The following is a 14,915-nucleotide window of genomic DNA, read 5'->3' on the forward strand; positions in this document are numbered from 1 at the left end:
ATATCCGACCACCGTCGTCGTAGGGATACGACAATAAGCAGCTCGAGTTCATGATCGCCACGATCCGAGAACATAAAACGACAATAATCCACACCAGTTTACGTCCTCGTTGGCGGTTGAATACTGAGGGACTCTTGTAGTCCTTGTACTAAAACGTGGCTTCATCAGGGGATAATCCGGCCCCGGGAAAATGTTGTCCGATTGCCTAGACAAGCGCGTGAATTTTTATTTATTTATTTATTTATATTCAGGCCCTGAAGTACCAGTCATGGTGGATAATACTGAGGGCCTTCACGCCTCAAGTACATCCCCCATATCTGGTACCTTATGGGCGTACGAATGAGGAATAAAAGAATTTATAAATAAATAGAGAGAATGGCTGGGTCCACTTCCTAGTTTCCCAAGACCCCTCTGGATGCCGGGTCAAGGCGAGGGGTTTCTCTTTAAATTTTAGATCGAGTCGAGATGATTTTCTAGGGATTTTTTTTTTTTTTTTGGTCGGGGCCTTATGGGTTGGATGGGGGACTGGTGGGTGATCGGTGACGGCGCGATAGGCGAGGGATATCGACTGAGATTTTAATCGATGGGGTCTTGGACATCGATGTGGATCATTGGGAGTCACGAATTCAGGGGCTAATTGGAAAATCTTAATTACAAATTGCGGGGGTTTCGGTTGGATCAGCTGGTGAGTTTCTAATGACGATCGGTTTGTCGGGTTTGCGGGGAAAATTGTTGGATGTAATTAGTTATTATTGGAGGATCATAATAATTCAAAAACTAGAACAATTGGTAACTAAACGTCAATTACGCAAAAATCAATATAATTAAAAAAAATTGGATAATTAATTTTCAAAGCTTTTAATTGATTGGAAATGTTTCCCTCAAAATTTTATCGAATCCTATTGTCACTCATTTAAAAAAACCCTTATTTTCCCTTTATCCCCCTTCTCCCTTATTTTATTATTAATTTATTTAAATATCTGATAACCCATCACACCGTAAAACACTCCCCGACATATTAATTTCTCATTATTTTTCATCTCCGTCATTTAAATCCCCTTAAAATCTGATTTTTCTCCTGATTTTGTCTTTTAACTTCGTCTCATCACTCACTTGAAACCTCCAGAATCAACTTTTAACCTGACTCTCTCCTGAATTATTCTTTCAGACACGTATCCCGCCCCAAGAACCGGACATCCCTAGAACATCGTTGACCATCATCCACCAAAAGGGCTTCTAATCCCCCGGAGGGTGGCTTCTCCAGCGGCCGCATACCAGCCCGGTGAGTCCTATTACATTCTCCTAATTACCTCCGGAAATCTGCGACATTTCCCCCCACTCCCCTCACATTCACACACCGAAATTCTCAACCGACAAATCGATTAATTTCGTACCGATCGCGATCGATTAACACTCGCACTGTGCAATCGCGGAGATCACCTCCCACGCGAATTCGCACATCCGACTCCTCCGACGTCTCGCGAGACACTGACGCTCCGCTTCCCCCCTCCCCGCGCCTCACCGCCCCACCACACGCGCTTGACCTGCGCAGAACTCGACGCCAGAGCCTCCCCCGCACTAAAAAAAAACGGCAAAAGCGAAACAAAGAGGCCTTTCTCACTGCACTCTGGGCCCGTACGGACCCTGCCATGAGTGCACAGTCCACTCAACACCCACACACACACACATACACACACACAATGCATTTAAAACGTCCCCCAATGGTGTGGTATCAGGCACGAATCTTGGTAATCTCCTGGGCATCGACACATGGCTGTCCCGTGCCCTCCACATGATTCATCCACAGCCGTAAATCACTCGTTTGGGTCCCACTTTATGGGCCTCGAGGACGGATCCACCCGAAAATCGTTTTCTCAGTCCCAAAGACGAAGATAAAAAATAAATAAAATGAAGAGTTGGAGGAGCAGTCGAGAATTTCTCTTGTCCCCGTGTTGCGAATCTCCATTCGTTTGGAGTTTGTAATTCACCCCACATCGAGGGGCAGGGGGGGGGGGAGGGGAGGGGGAAAAAAAATGATTGAAGTAAAATCCTCGGGCATCGGACGTATACCGTGTGTTATTATTTTTGGGCCTGTCAACTCGAGAGTTTTACAACCTTTAATACTGAAAATGGAAATTTCTTGGGTCCGGACGGCCAACGAAAGCGACAGTTTTACTGGGGTTTGGATTAATGGGTGACTTTTTTTCGGAAGGCACCCGGAGGGTGAGCGCAAGGTGTCGGGGGTAAAAAAAGGATTTTTTAAATTCTGGGGTTTCGCGGAATTTAATTGATTGATTTTTCAAATTTTTTTTTTGTTGTAAAATTCAGGAAAATTCGAAGTTTTTTTCATTCAGGGATTTTTATTTATTTAATACGATATTTAGTTATTTGTTTGTTTGATGTGAGGGGTTATTGTTGGTATTATTAGGGGGTTTGGTAATTACAGAATTTTTTGGTGATTTTATTACTCAAAATGGACAAAAAGAATTTTTTTAAAGAAGAAAATGATTTATTAATTTAAAAAAAATGTGACGAAATGACAATTAAATGACTAACAATTTTCATTTCATGAATTTAAATCATATAGAGTAATTTTGCATATAGATTGATTCCCCTAATTATTATTTTTATTGAATTGACACGTACCAATTATCCAAATTACCCATAAGGTTATATTTACCGTGCGGTAACAATGATAATCCAGTTCGACTGCAAATGAATAAGTCAACCTCGTGATAGAGCACAGCATTCCCCAGCTGTGAGCGATGACTGATTATGATTATAACTCCTAACTCCTCTAATTTCCCTCAGTAATTAACAAATCCACGAAAAAAATCTCCCAGTAATTTCCATAATTACCTGGACTAGAAAGTACCGGCCCCACGACCCAATGAAACAAAAACAGACAAGTGTTCCCTCAACTCCGGGGATTCTCCCCATCTGTCGAGAGAAGTGTCGAGATAACTGGCCCTATCTCCTATTTTTGGAGTGTCGGAGAGCCCTCTAATAACTCTCACCCCCTGACAAACTCTATCAAATGCATAAACTCCAAGTGCCTCTTTAAAAAAAACCGACATCTGTCACGAATTATTAGAAAAGTCCACGTGGTACATTCGACAGTTATTTTTGCCCCAAATTTTTTGTTAAAAATCACAAAACAATCTGAAAAATATTTTTCTCTTCTAAAAAGGTGAATATTTAGTATGAAATCGGGTTCAATATTCTATTAATCAAAAATTTATATTAAATTGAATTTTTAATTACAAAAATTGGAAATATTCACTGAGATAAAGAACAATTTCAACTTGAGACTTGTGAGGTTACATTAGGATTTTAAATTAGTCTTAAACTAAGACTTTCAAAAGACTTAACTGAAATTTTCAAGTGTAAAGTCTTGATGAAGACTTTCCAAAGTCATAAATGAGACTTTAAAGTACTAACTGAGACTTTAAAAAGTCTCAACTTTATAAAGTTTTTACTGAGATATTAATGTTCAAAGTATTAACTGAGACTTTACAAAGTCTTAATTGACACTTTAAAGTTTTTACTGAGACTTTAATGTCCAAAGTCCTAATAAAGACTTTACAAAGTCATAACTGAGACTTTAAAGAACTAACCGAGACTTTATAAATTTTTTACTGAGACTTCAAAGTCCAAAGTCTCATCTGAGACTTTAGAATCTCAAATTAAAAATTTAGAAAGTCTCAAACTAAGACTTAACTTCTCAAACATTGTCCTTCGAACTTTTAACTTTGGACTACAAGTCCTGGACTTTAAAAAAATTCAAAAATCACATTTCATTTCAAATTAAACGGTTTTTATCACGTACCAAAGTCCATTCGATCCTTCAATTAAATTCTCTTCTTTCTGTAATAATCTTTTTAATTATTATTTTTCCTCGTAAATAAACTCAACTCATTGTTTGTTTAATAATAAAATAATTTATCCCTCCATCCTACTGATGAGAATCCACTTATTTAATGCCACGTGGCACAAACCGCTGCCGATTTATCCCGCAATAAATGCCGTAAGGGAGAAATTACATGGGCAGGTTTTACCATGATACAGAATAGATGAATAAATTGTAACGGTTTTCGCACGATGCTGCAATACAGGGGGACTCTTCTTACCCACGTGAGAAACTCGTGGCAGTACCATATTTGGATCATGTGGGAAAAGTAATTTTTTTAGGGGTTTGGATAATCGATTTATGGGATGCTTTCGATATTTAACCTGTTGTTAAATAGATTATCTACTGTAGGTAATGGGCATAATCTCGGGTGGGTTATGTATATATCAGTATGTGGTGGGGGGGGGGGGGGGAGGTAGGGAGAATATCCGTATATACTTTGCGATATTGATCGCAAGTCGTAAATAAACAAAGTCTCACGACGATATTCAAATTTATGAAATTAACTTTCGTCGAGTTATTTCGAGATTTTATCAGATAAAATGATTCATTTATTTATTTACGAATCGAGATGAAGTGATGAAAGGTACATTGAGATGTCCCATTTTGCCCCGAGTCACTATACAACATAATTCTTAACAAAAAGATCAGCTGAACAATTATTTGTAATAATTAAACTGCGAGAAATATTTTTTTTTGCAACTGACTGACGTATTTTTTTTTAATTAAACAATCAGGTGAATTAGAATTGTTTTGATGGGGTGAGTCAGCGATATTTTTATCGATTTTTACTCCTCAATCAGCGGCGCGCTAATCGATGGCACGTGGGTGTGTCGTGCTCTCGGGGACAAAAAAAAATGATAAAAAACGTGATAACGTAGCACTAGAAATTCCGGTGCGTAACGAGGGGCGCGATGTGTTGGGCGGACAGGCTTGATGAGAAAATTAAGGATAACAAGGGGGTATCATTGATCGATAGATTGATTAGTTATACCGTCGTGTCTCGTGTCAATCGTTAACTCACATTTTAATTCCATTTCATTGGCTTTAACTTTGAACTTGATGAGTTGGGAAACTGCATTTCAATGAATTTTTTGTATCATAAGGGGCTGGATAAATAAATAAATAGACTTTTCAAAGTCTTAACTTGGACTTTAAACTCTTAAGTGACACTTTAAAGTCTTAAGTCATACTTTAAAGTTTTAACTGAGATTTTCCAAACGTTTTCACGACTCTACGATTTTTTTTTTTATTTTGGGAAGACTTTACAAAGTCTTAACTGAGACTTTAAAGTCTTAAATGAAGCTTTAAAGTCTTAAATGAAGTTTTAAAGTCTTAACTGGCACTATAAAGTTTTAACTGAGACTTTACAAACTCCATAACTGAGTCTTTAAAGTCCTAACTGAGACTTTACAAAGTCTTAACTGTAATTTTAAAGTTCAAAATCTTAACTGAACCTTTCCAAAGTCTCCGTATAGTCATAAAAAAATAAATAAATGAATAAATTACGCAAATAAATAAATAAATAAAGTCACTCCCTCCGTACACCCGTTTAAACTATAAATGTATTTTTAAAAAATTAAAATTTCCATTAAATAATTATTTTCCACTAACTAACCGACTTTATCACAACTCACCCCATCAAGTTATCAAGTCCTCACCCTTTTGGGCCCCTAAAACAGGCAAAAAAATTATTCCAAGTTCTTCAGGTGCAATAATTTTCTGAATATCTCATTCGAGGGGGAAATTTTTTGGGGGAAAATTGGTATCTGAAACCGCAGGTTAAAGTGGTGTAACCCCACCCCACCCCACCCCACCCCACCCCACATTTGAGACGGGTGGGCTGATATTTTTCACCAAAACTGGAGCACCAGGTCATTTCACATGTGAAAGGTAGGACCGTAGCTCTTGAATTACGTCACAGTACAATTATTGTCGTAATTTACGAGACGGTTCGGTGTTTCAGCTCATGGGTCGGCCAATAGTTGGGCCCTCGGCAGTTCCACACAGTCGAGAGGAAGTGCATGTACATGAGTACATACGTTTATGTATGTTAGGGGGTATTTTACGAGTGAAATGTCTCGGTGCACTGGGTTTGAGGCTAGTCACGATACCATTCACGTTGTCCTGTTGTAGATGTTTTATTTATTTATTTGTTTATTTATTTTAGTTGAAATGATCTGGTAATCGGTGTTTAGGTTTATTTAATTCGGTGATTGGGGAGGGCAGTGGCTCATCAGGGGGAGGGGGGTGGATGGTTGTTGGGGAATGTGGGGTAGATCGAGGTTGAAAGTTGGGGAAAAGTCGGGAGAGCGTTTGGGGAATATTTGGGGGAAGAGGAGGGAAATTGTTTGAATTGTTTATGTTAATAATAATTATATGGAGTGGATTAGTCACTAGAATAATAATTTTTCAATGAAAATGAGTGATAACATAAAATTATTATCGATTTAAATAATTTAAATTATTGATTTTAATAAGAAAAATCAGAATTTTTGAGAGGAAATTTTATTGTTTAAATGGGAATTTGTTAATTAACTGTTGAGATAATTGTTCAGATATTTCCAGCAATTTTCCCTGAAAATTTATCTTGAAATCCGATTTGTTAATACCGAAATATCGAAATTTTCCAATATTTTCATTAAAAATTTTTTTACAAAATATTTTTATTAATTTCTCGTAATATTAATGAACTGATTAATTTTTTAACATTATCACCACATTTTCCAAGTGCTTTTCATCCACAAATACACGAATTTATAATAAAATTTATATTAAAAAAATTTCAAATCTCGATTTCAATAAAAAACTTATTGTTACATCCGCTAAATATTTCTGGTGAATTCCGAGCCGAAAATAAAATTGATCGCTGGGTATTTTGGGCCCCCAGTGGCACCCGCACACTCCACCCGCGTCAGTGCGGCCCCAAACAGGTTTGACAAGCTCTACAACATAAGGTGGGCCCAACTGGGGGCCACGTGCTGCGGTGCATTACTTATAATCCCATCAGTATTTTCATTTCTATCTCTGTTCCAAACATGCACACACCCGTCATTATTTTATCTATAAAGAAATCTTTTCTCTTTTCGAGAGGAAGATATTATTTTTGACACTGGGCGTGAGGACATTACACCCAGTCCCAATACAAGATGAGTCCCCGGTGAAAAATTTTCGAGTAAAAATTACTGTTTCGTCATTTTGAAGGGAAAACAAAAGATTCGATGAAATAGAAAATTCATATAAAAATTATGACGAGTGTTGGGAAATATTATAAATATTCTTTGCAGTTCATAAAATTTCCTGTGCTAACACAGGATTCAAAATGATGAGTGTATTCTCCTTGAAAAATACACAGGAATTTTTTATAGAAATTGTAGGACGAGTGCGAGGAAATATTAAAATTCCTTTCAGTTCATAAAATTTCCTGTGCCAACACAGGATTGAAGATAAAGAGAGTGTTGTCCTTGAAAAATACACAGGAATTTTATTTAAAAATTATATAGCGAGTCCTGGGAAATATTAAAATTCCTTTCAGCTCATAAAATTTCCTGTGCTAACACAGGATTGAAGGAGAGTGTTTTCCTGGGAAAATACACAGGAATTTTATTTAAAAATTGTAGGACGAGTGCGAGGAAATATTAAAATTCTTTTCAGTTCATAAAATTTCCTGTGCTAGCACAGGATTGAAGGAGAGTGTTTTCCTGGGAAAATACACAGGAATTTTATTTAAAAATTGTAGGACGAGTCCTAGGAAATATTTTAATTCCTTTCAGCTCATAAAATTTCCTGTGCTAGCACAGGATTGAAAATGAAGAGTATATTCTCCTGCCAAAATACACAAGAATTTTCTATAAAAATTATGAAATCTCTGAGAATTCCTGGGGAATTTCCACAAAAATCCGGTTCAACCGAATAAAATTTCCTGTGCTACCAGATTAATATCGGACAAAACGCCCCAGAAAAATAGCGCAGAGCCCAATAAAAAATAAATAAATCCCATCGGTTTCCTTAATATTTACCCCTTAAAACCCTCCACCATTTTTTTTTTTTATAAATTAATTTTTACCCCCGCGAAAAATGTCGGGGAAATTCCCTCACTATCTCATACCCTCAATCCACCGCTTCATTAATAATAAAATCAAAATTCGGACAATCACCCACTGGCATCATCTTTCAGTGACACAGTGACACACGATCAGCCAAAAAAAAAGGGGTGGTGAGGGAGGGGGGAAGGGACGAGGACCCGTGAAACGCCTCCACTCTCTTGTTACCGTCGGAGCTTCGTACGAACATGCGATATAAAAGTTTGGGAACCCCCGGTAACGGTTAATCGACCTACTCCAGGGGGAGGCGGAAGCGGTTGACGGATTGCAAAAGGTACACACTTCATTTCGCGAACACGAGACTCCACCTCCCCCAGTTGTCGTCAAACGGCGAATGAAAAAAAGAATTTAAATGAAATAAAGTGAATGAAGGAGAGGTAAATGGTGAATGCACTTTCTCCCCCGGATCCCGTGTCTTTTTGACCCGATGGGTGCCACACGGGACTGCACATGGTTTTGAGTAAATTTTAATTTTCCTGGGTGGACAAAATGGCGATTTTTGGGGGGGAAATTTTTTGGAAAAAATCGGATCTCGAGGGGGTGAAGTGCGTTGGGTTTAATTTTGATGGGAAAATTGGGTTTTTGGGAGGGTAATTTTTGGGATTGAATCAACCCTTGTCTGGGGTGCCGCCATCTTTAATTATTCAATTATTTAAAAATTATTTGGATTAATAATTATTTATGCGATCGTTAAAAGTATTTCGTGTTCCTTAAAAAATTATTAGTTTTCTTTCCATTTTCAAAAATCCAGTTTTTAATTTTGGAAAATTTTGGCAATTTAAGGGGTGAAAACCCTTGACGACAACTTGTTTATAATCCAAAAAATTGTTTTTATTTATTACCATAAAAAATAACAATTAATTAACTAAAAAATCGATCGTTCGATCGTTTTTCTTTGAAAAAAAATTCCAGAAAATTCTTAAATCACAATAAAAAATTTATATCTCCCCTCTACCCCTCCCTCCACACCCCCATCGACCACGTGAGACATCCCCCTAATTTTTTGAAGAGACTGTCGGGGGTGCACGCCCTTAAAAACCGTTTAAATTCCCCAAAAAAATTTATTTTCCATTTTCCATCAAAAAATTCCCCAAAAAAAATTCTAAATCCCCCAAAAAAATACTGTACCCCCCCCCAAAAAAATTCTTTACCCCCTTCTTTTGTCTACCAAACTCCCCCCCCTCTTAAAAATCCTTTGCCTCCACAAATAAACCCGACAGACCAAAAATCCTGGTCAACATTTTGCCCCCACTTAGCAATAATTCAGGGCCCCCACAATCCCCGACGCCAACTTTGCGATAAGACGAATGCACCACTTGAAAAGGGGGAGGTAACCCCCTACCAATATCGATAAGTCAGAGACCATCAGCTCTCGCGAGAGCACAAAAAGCCCCGAACGCAGGAGTTAACGTGAAAAGAAATGAACCAGAAGCCGAAAAAAAAAATAAAAAAATCCCCCTAAAAAACCCACCAGGCTCATTCCCCAGGCCCATATACCTTATCCATATACATACTTACCCATATACATACCGTATACATACCTTCCCAGACTCGTTACACTCCTCCACGTCCCCGAAGCGGTGAAATACGCGGGAAAAAAACGGAAACCGCCGGCGCACGATTTTATCCCGAACCATATTTTTCCTCCCTCTCTTCTCCTCCCCCTCGGCGATTTTTAAAGTAAAATTCTCTAGGATCTTCCGACGGGTGCCGTAAAAACACGAAGAAATAATTTTCCGAGGGTACGATACGAGGTAGCGAGAGTTAGTTAGTTATACATTTGAATAGAGCGGCTACCGAGGGCTCATTAAGGACATTCGCGTGGTACAGTCCCGGCAAAAAGGTTTGTTGTTGAAGAGGTTGTTGGGGGGGGGGGGATTTTTTCAAGTGTTGGGGGGAAAAAAAATTTTTTTTTGTGGAAGGGGAGGTGATAAAGATGGAGATAATAATTTTGGAAAGTTATTTTTGTGTTTAATGGGAGGGGGTGGGGTATTTTATGGGGTTTAGGGGTTAATTTTGAGGTTCAGGAAATTTTGGGGGTTGAGGGGGGGAGTTTAAAGGGGCTGAGGGGGAATGGGAAATTTTTTTTTTTTAGGAGTTCGAGGGAGAAAAATTGAGAGAATAATTTTGGAAAGTTATTTTTGTGTTTAATGGGTGGGGGTGGGGTGTTTTGTGGGGTTTAGGGGTTAATTTTGAGGTTAAGGGAATTTTGGGGGTTTCTGGGGGGAGTTTAAAGGGGTTGAGGGGGAATGGAAATTTTTTTTTTAGATCTTGGAAGGAAAAAATTAATTTTTGTTTAAGAAAAATTAATAAAAATTGAGATAATAATTCTGGAAAATGATTTTTATATTTAAATTCAAAAGAAATCAACATAAAAATTGAATAAAAATTGATTAAAAAATTATCTCAATCGGTTTTAAATAAATTTCAATTTTCTTTAAAATGAAAATATTTTTATTTAATTTAAAATTTATCACGCGTTTATTTTTGCATTCCCTGCAGATCAGATTTGTATTTTTTTGTTTAAACCTTTCTATCTCTGCGAAATCTAGTATTATCACGTGTTATCAACACTTGTAATATAAACACAACTTCATTGACTCCAATCCATTGCTGGGACTGTCCTACTCAGCGATTCCCAAGCTCTTATCACATTTTCAGCGAAAAATGTATTTCTTCTCGTGTCCCAGGGCATTCCAATGTCCTCGGATATTCTCTAAAATACTAAAATAACAATTTAACAAGTGCAAAAGGAGTCAGTCCCTTATTCCATACGCGTTAAATAAATAATTTTAGATTAGAATCGACGAGCGATTTGTTTAATTCAAATAAAATTTGTTTTAATTCAAATGGAGTATTAAAACCCTCATAAACAATTCTATTTCCATTTAATTATGATTATTATTATATCGATAGACTAAACATAACTTTATTGCTATATTACCTAACAATTCCTCATTAAACATTAATTTTTACGAAATTTAAACTAAAAATCAGGGAACGATAATTCAGTAACGTGTGCTAAACCCTTTCAACAGCCCCCCAGTTTTTCCAAAATATCTCAGAATCCAACGGACTTATCAAAACATTCATCATAACCTTTTTTGTAAACCAAATCAAGCTCTACAAAAACCCTAATAACAAAAAATCTCCTATCTCCCTTAGATTCGAAGATATCCCCCAAAAACCAAATCCCCACAGATCAACCCCTATCCCCCATCGATTCCCCACCGAACCAACAATTTTCCTTCTTATCCCACCCCCCAGGGCTAATTTTTAATAAAAAAAAATTCTTCACACCTCCTCTGTTACCTTCCCTCAATCCAAAACCCCCTCACCCCCCTCAAATTCCCCCCCTCCCCCCTAAATAAAATTCTCAATTTTTTAAAAAACCGAATCTCCTTCAATTTCCAACCTTTTATCACCCCCTCCCCCTCCCTTACGAAAAAAATTCCACTGGTTCCCATGTACTCTCTAAAAACCCCGACGATATTATTTACCAAGTGCGACAAACTATTAAGGGCTAGAATTAACGAGCCCCTGGGAATTTTAAAATCTTAAAAACTTATGACACGAATTGAAATTCAACCAGAAGTTATTCTCATGATACCATAGTTATAATTCGTATTGCGGTACTTAAAAGCGAGCCAATTAACGCATGGTCTACCCACCCGAGTATTTAAATTATTGTCATTATTCCCACCCAACCCCCCTCTCCCCCCCCCCCCCCCGCCCCATGAGCCATTAGTTTTGAGTTTTTTACGATGAAAAATATTATTTTTTATTGATATGGCACATCCTACGGTGTTACAACTCGATTATATTTACACCCCGATGACTATAAAGAGTACTAGCGCCACACACACACACATACACACATAAACACGTGTAAACACACACTGGTGTATTTTAAATGTTGGAAATATGGGACACGAGCGATAAATTAAGGCCGCGGTTTTGTGGAGATGAAATTAATGTTTTGAATAAAATGGAAAAAGGGTGAGGGGGTGGAAGGAGGAGAGGGGGGGGTGTGAATATACTCGTCTGTGTGATTTGTCGGTAGTTTTATGGTGGGGTAAAGTCGCAATCGGGTTCCTACGCTGGCTCGCCAATTATGGGCGACGAGTAGTCGAGGCTAATTGGATTTTCTGGTGGGGTGAGGGAGGGGGTGGGTGGAAAAATGGGGGGAGGGTGGTGGTGGGTGAAAATGGGGGGAGGGTGGTGGTGGGTGAAAATGGGTGGGTGAAAATTATTTTAAAAATCGATTTTTCCTTATTTTTTATGTAAAAATTGCGATGAATAATAATTAATGAAGATGTTATAATAAATTAATGGTAAATTTTCATAAAATAATTATGAAAATCCAAAGATTTAAATCGATTTCATGTGATTTTTAACGAATTTCGATTTTTTAAAGATTTTGATCTTCTCCCCGAATAATTAAATAAACATTCAATTACCAACTTTGAAAATCCGGTTTTGCAATCTTAATCACTCGGTTCATATTCCGATTTTTATCGCGACTCGATTGAAATAAAAAACACTCGCGGAACAGCAAAGAATATCCGTTACTTCATCGCATTAAGATAACTCCCAACAAACGTAATTAATACCCCATCATTAACCGTTTTTCATTAATTTTCCGAGCCCTAGATTTTCCATTTGTCGATCAAAAATTACCCAGTGGTCACTCCCAGCCAATTAATCCCACATTTCCCCCCTCAAAATTATTCTCCAAATAATTTTCGGAAAATTCCTCCGCCGATTTTTCCCCGATTTTTCCTCCATTTTCCCGCCCCCTTTACGACCCCGCGGACGCAATTTTTCCCCGCGCAGAACTCTCTATTTATAACCCCAAAGCCGCGCATGAATAATCGGAATTCTCCTCTTGGAAATAACCCGCTGACTAACGACGCGTCAAAATTCTTTCCGACAGTTGAAAATGAAAAATAATGAAATGAAGTATGAAGCCTTTGGAAATGTACCTAGACCACCGTTTGTGGTTGTAAGCGCACCTTGCTCGTGGAAACGTGCATTTCTCCACCTGCACTAGACGACTGCTGGCTCTTAGATCAACTGCGCCCGCATCCTCAGGAACTGTCACCTTACACCTTATTTAGACCCACAATCTATTCAATCTATCGTATCGTGAAATTAAAAAATATGAGAGTGCATTCGGTCGTGGAGAGACGTATGAATGTTGCGTACCAAACTGAAGATGAAGAGAGCGTTGATATGAGAAACTGCACAGGAATTTTCTATAAAAATTCTGTTGCGGAGATAAATTAATTATAATCCGTCGGGTGTAAACGAATTTAATAAAGTTCGGGTGATTTCTGGTGAATTTTGACAGAAGTTCAGTAAAAATTCTGGTTCGAAGAAATAAAATTTCCTGTGCTATCACCGGATTGAGAAAAAATTGCGTTAATCTGGGAAACTGCACAGGAATTTCCTATAAAAATTGTAGGACGAGTGCTAGGAAATATTAAAATTCCTTACTGCTCATAAAATTTCCTGTGCTATCACCGGATTGAGAAAAAAAAATTGTGTTCATCTGGGAAACTGCACAGGAATTTCCTATAAAAATTGTAGGACGAGTGCTAGGAAATATTAAAGTTCCTTACTGCTCATAAAATTTCCTGTGCTATCACCGAATTGAGAAAAAAAAATTGTGTTGATCTGGGAAACTGCACTATAAAAATTGAAAATATAAAAATTATAAAAATTAAAAAAAAATTATCATAACTCCTTCAAGCTCCTAAAATTTCCTGTGTCAACACAGGATTTTTTTTTCCCTTAACCAGCACTTTGAGTCTCATTTCCTGTGCTATCACCTTCATTTCTCCCATAAACTTCTCTTCCTATGTCCCTCACAAAAGCACTTCCATTATCCAAATTATTTATTATTTAAAATGGCAACAATACAACAATAATTCTAATAATAACGATATGATACATTGAGTGAATAAAATACCGTGAGTTTTCGACAATTATTAAGTAGTAATTGTGCAATCCTCTCTCACGTCCATATTATTATTATGACACTCGAGAAAAATAGTTTTTGTTTTAAAAAATTATCCAATTTTTCTGCTCAGCATGCGCCAACGGTGTAATCCGCTGATTTTTTATTTATTTATTCTTTTTCCTTCATGAGTGACATAATGAGTCACCGTGGCGGAGTGTACCATAGCCCTAATGATTATGAATGGTCCTGTGCGGGGGTCGGGACTTCTTTCTTCCCGGTCTCCAGTCGCCAAAAAACTTGATACCGTTGATCGACCGGGTCTGGCATCATCCTCTTCCGTTACCCACCCGCGTCTACCCGAAAACACGTTTTATACTTTGTTATTTATGCATAAGCTCAGAAGGTGGATACCTCATTCACTGAGATCCATTATTTTCAATTAAGATTGTGATTAAAGAAATAAGAGTTGAAGGAATAATAATGGGGATAAATAAGAATTGTGGGGATATCAATCTTGACAATTGCACGGAAATTAAATTTTTTGACGGGTATCATTTGACAATTTTTTAATAAACATTGGCCTGAATATGAGCGAGAGGGGGGGGGGGATTAAATGAGAATAACAATTGATTATTTTTATGTTATTTTATGACATGAAAAATTAACAAAAAAAATTGATTTCAGAGTTTTTAAAATATTTGTCTTTGAATAAATTTAATTACAACTCCAATTGTTTATTTAAATTGAAGTTAAATCATGGGGATAGCTTTATTAATAAATTCAAATGTTATAATAATTTTTTCGAAGTTTAAAGAACTGTCTAAGATTTTTTTATTTTTTTATTTTGATTTTCGATGATTTTATTGATTATTTATATCATTTATTTAGTTTTTTAATTATTTATTAATATGTATTTGGAAAAATCCTATTAAGACCG

General features: G+C 37.1%; 1 long non-coding RNA gene across 1 annotated transcript in view; it reads left to right on the forward strand.

Moving 5' to 3' along the window:
- The window catches only part of LOC135171340 (uncharacterized), a 164,293-nt gene that overhangs the window by 101,214 nt on the left and 48,164 nt on the right, over window positions 1-14,915 (forward strand). Inside the window, exon 4 of the long non-coding RNA XR_010300541.1 lies at window positions 1,169-1,282. This is a non-coding gene — a long non-coding RNA (uncharacterized LOC135171340). The remainder of the gene's footprint in view (window positions 1-1,168; window positions 1,283-14,915) is intronic.

This window comes from Diachasmimorpha longicaudata, chromosome 19, assembly GCF_034640455.1.
Source record: "Diachasmimorpha longicaudata isolate KC_UGA_2023 chromosome 19, iyDiaLong2, whole genome shotgun sequence".
Classification (NCBI taxonomy): Eukaryota; Metazoa; Arthropoda; class Insecta; order Hymenoptera; family Braconidae; genus Diachasmimorpha; species Diachasmimorpha longicaudata.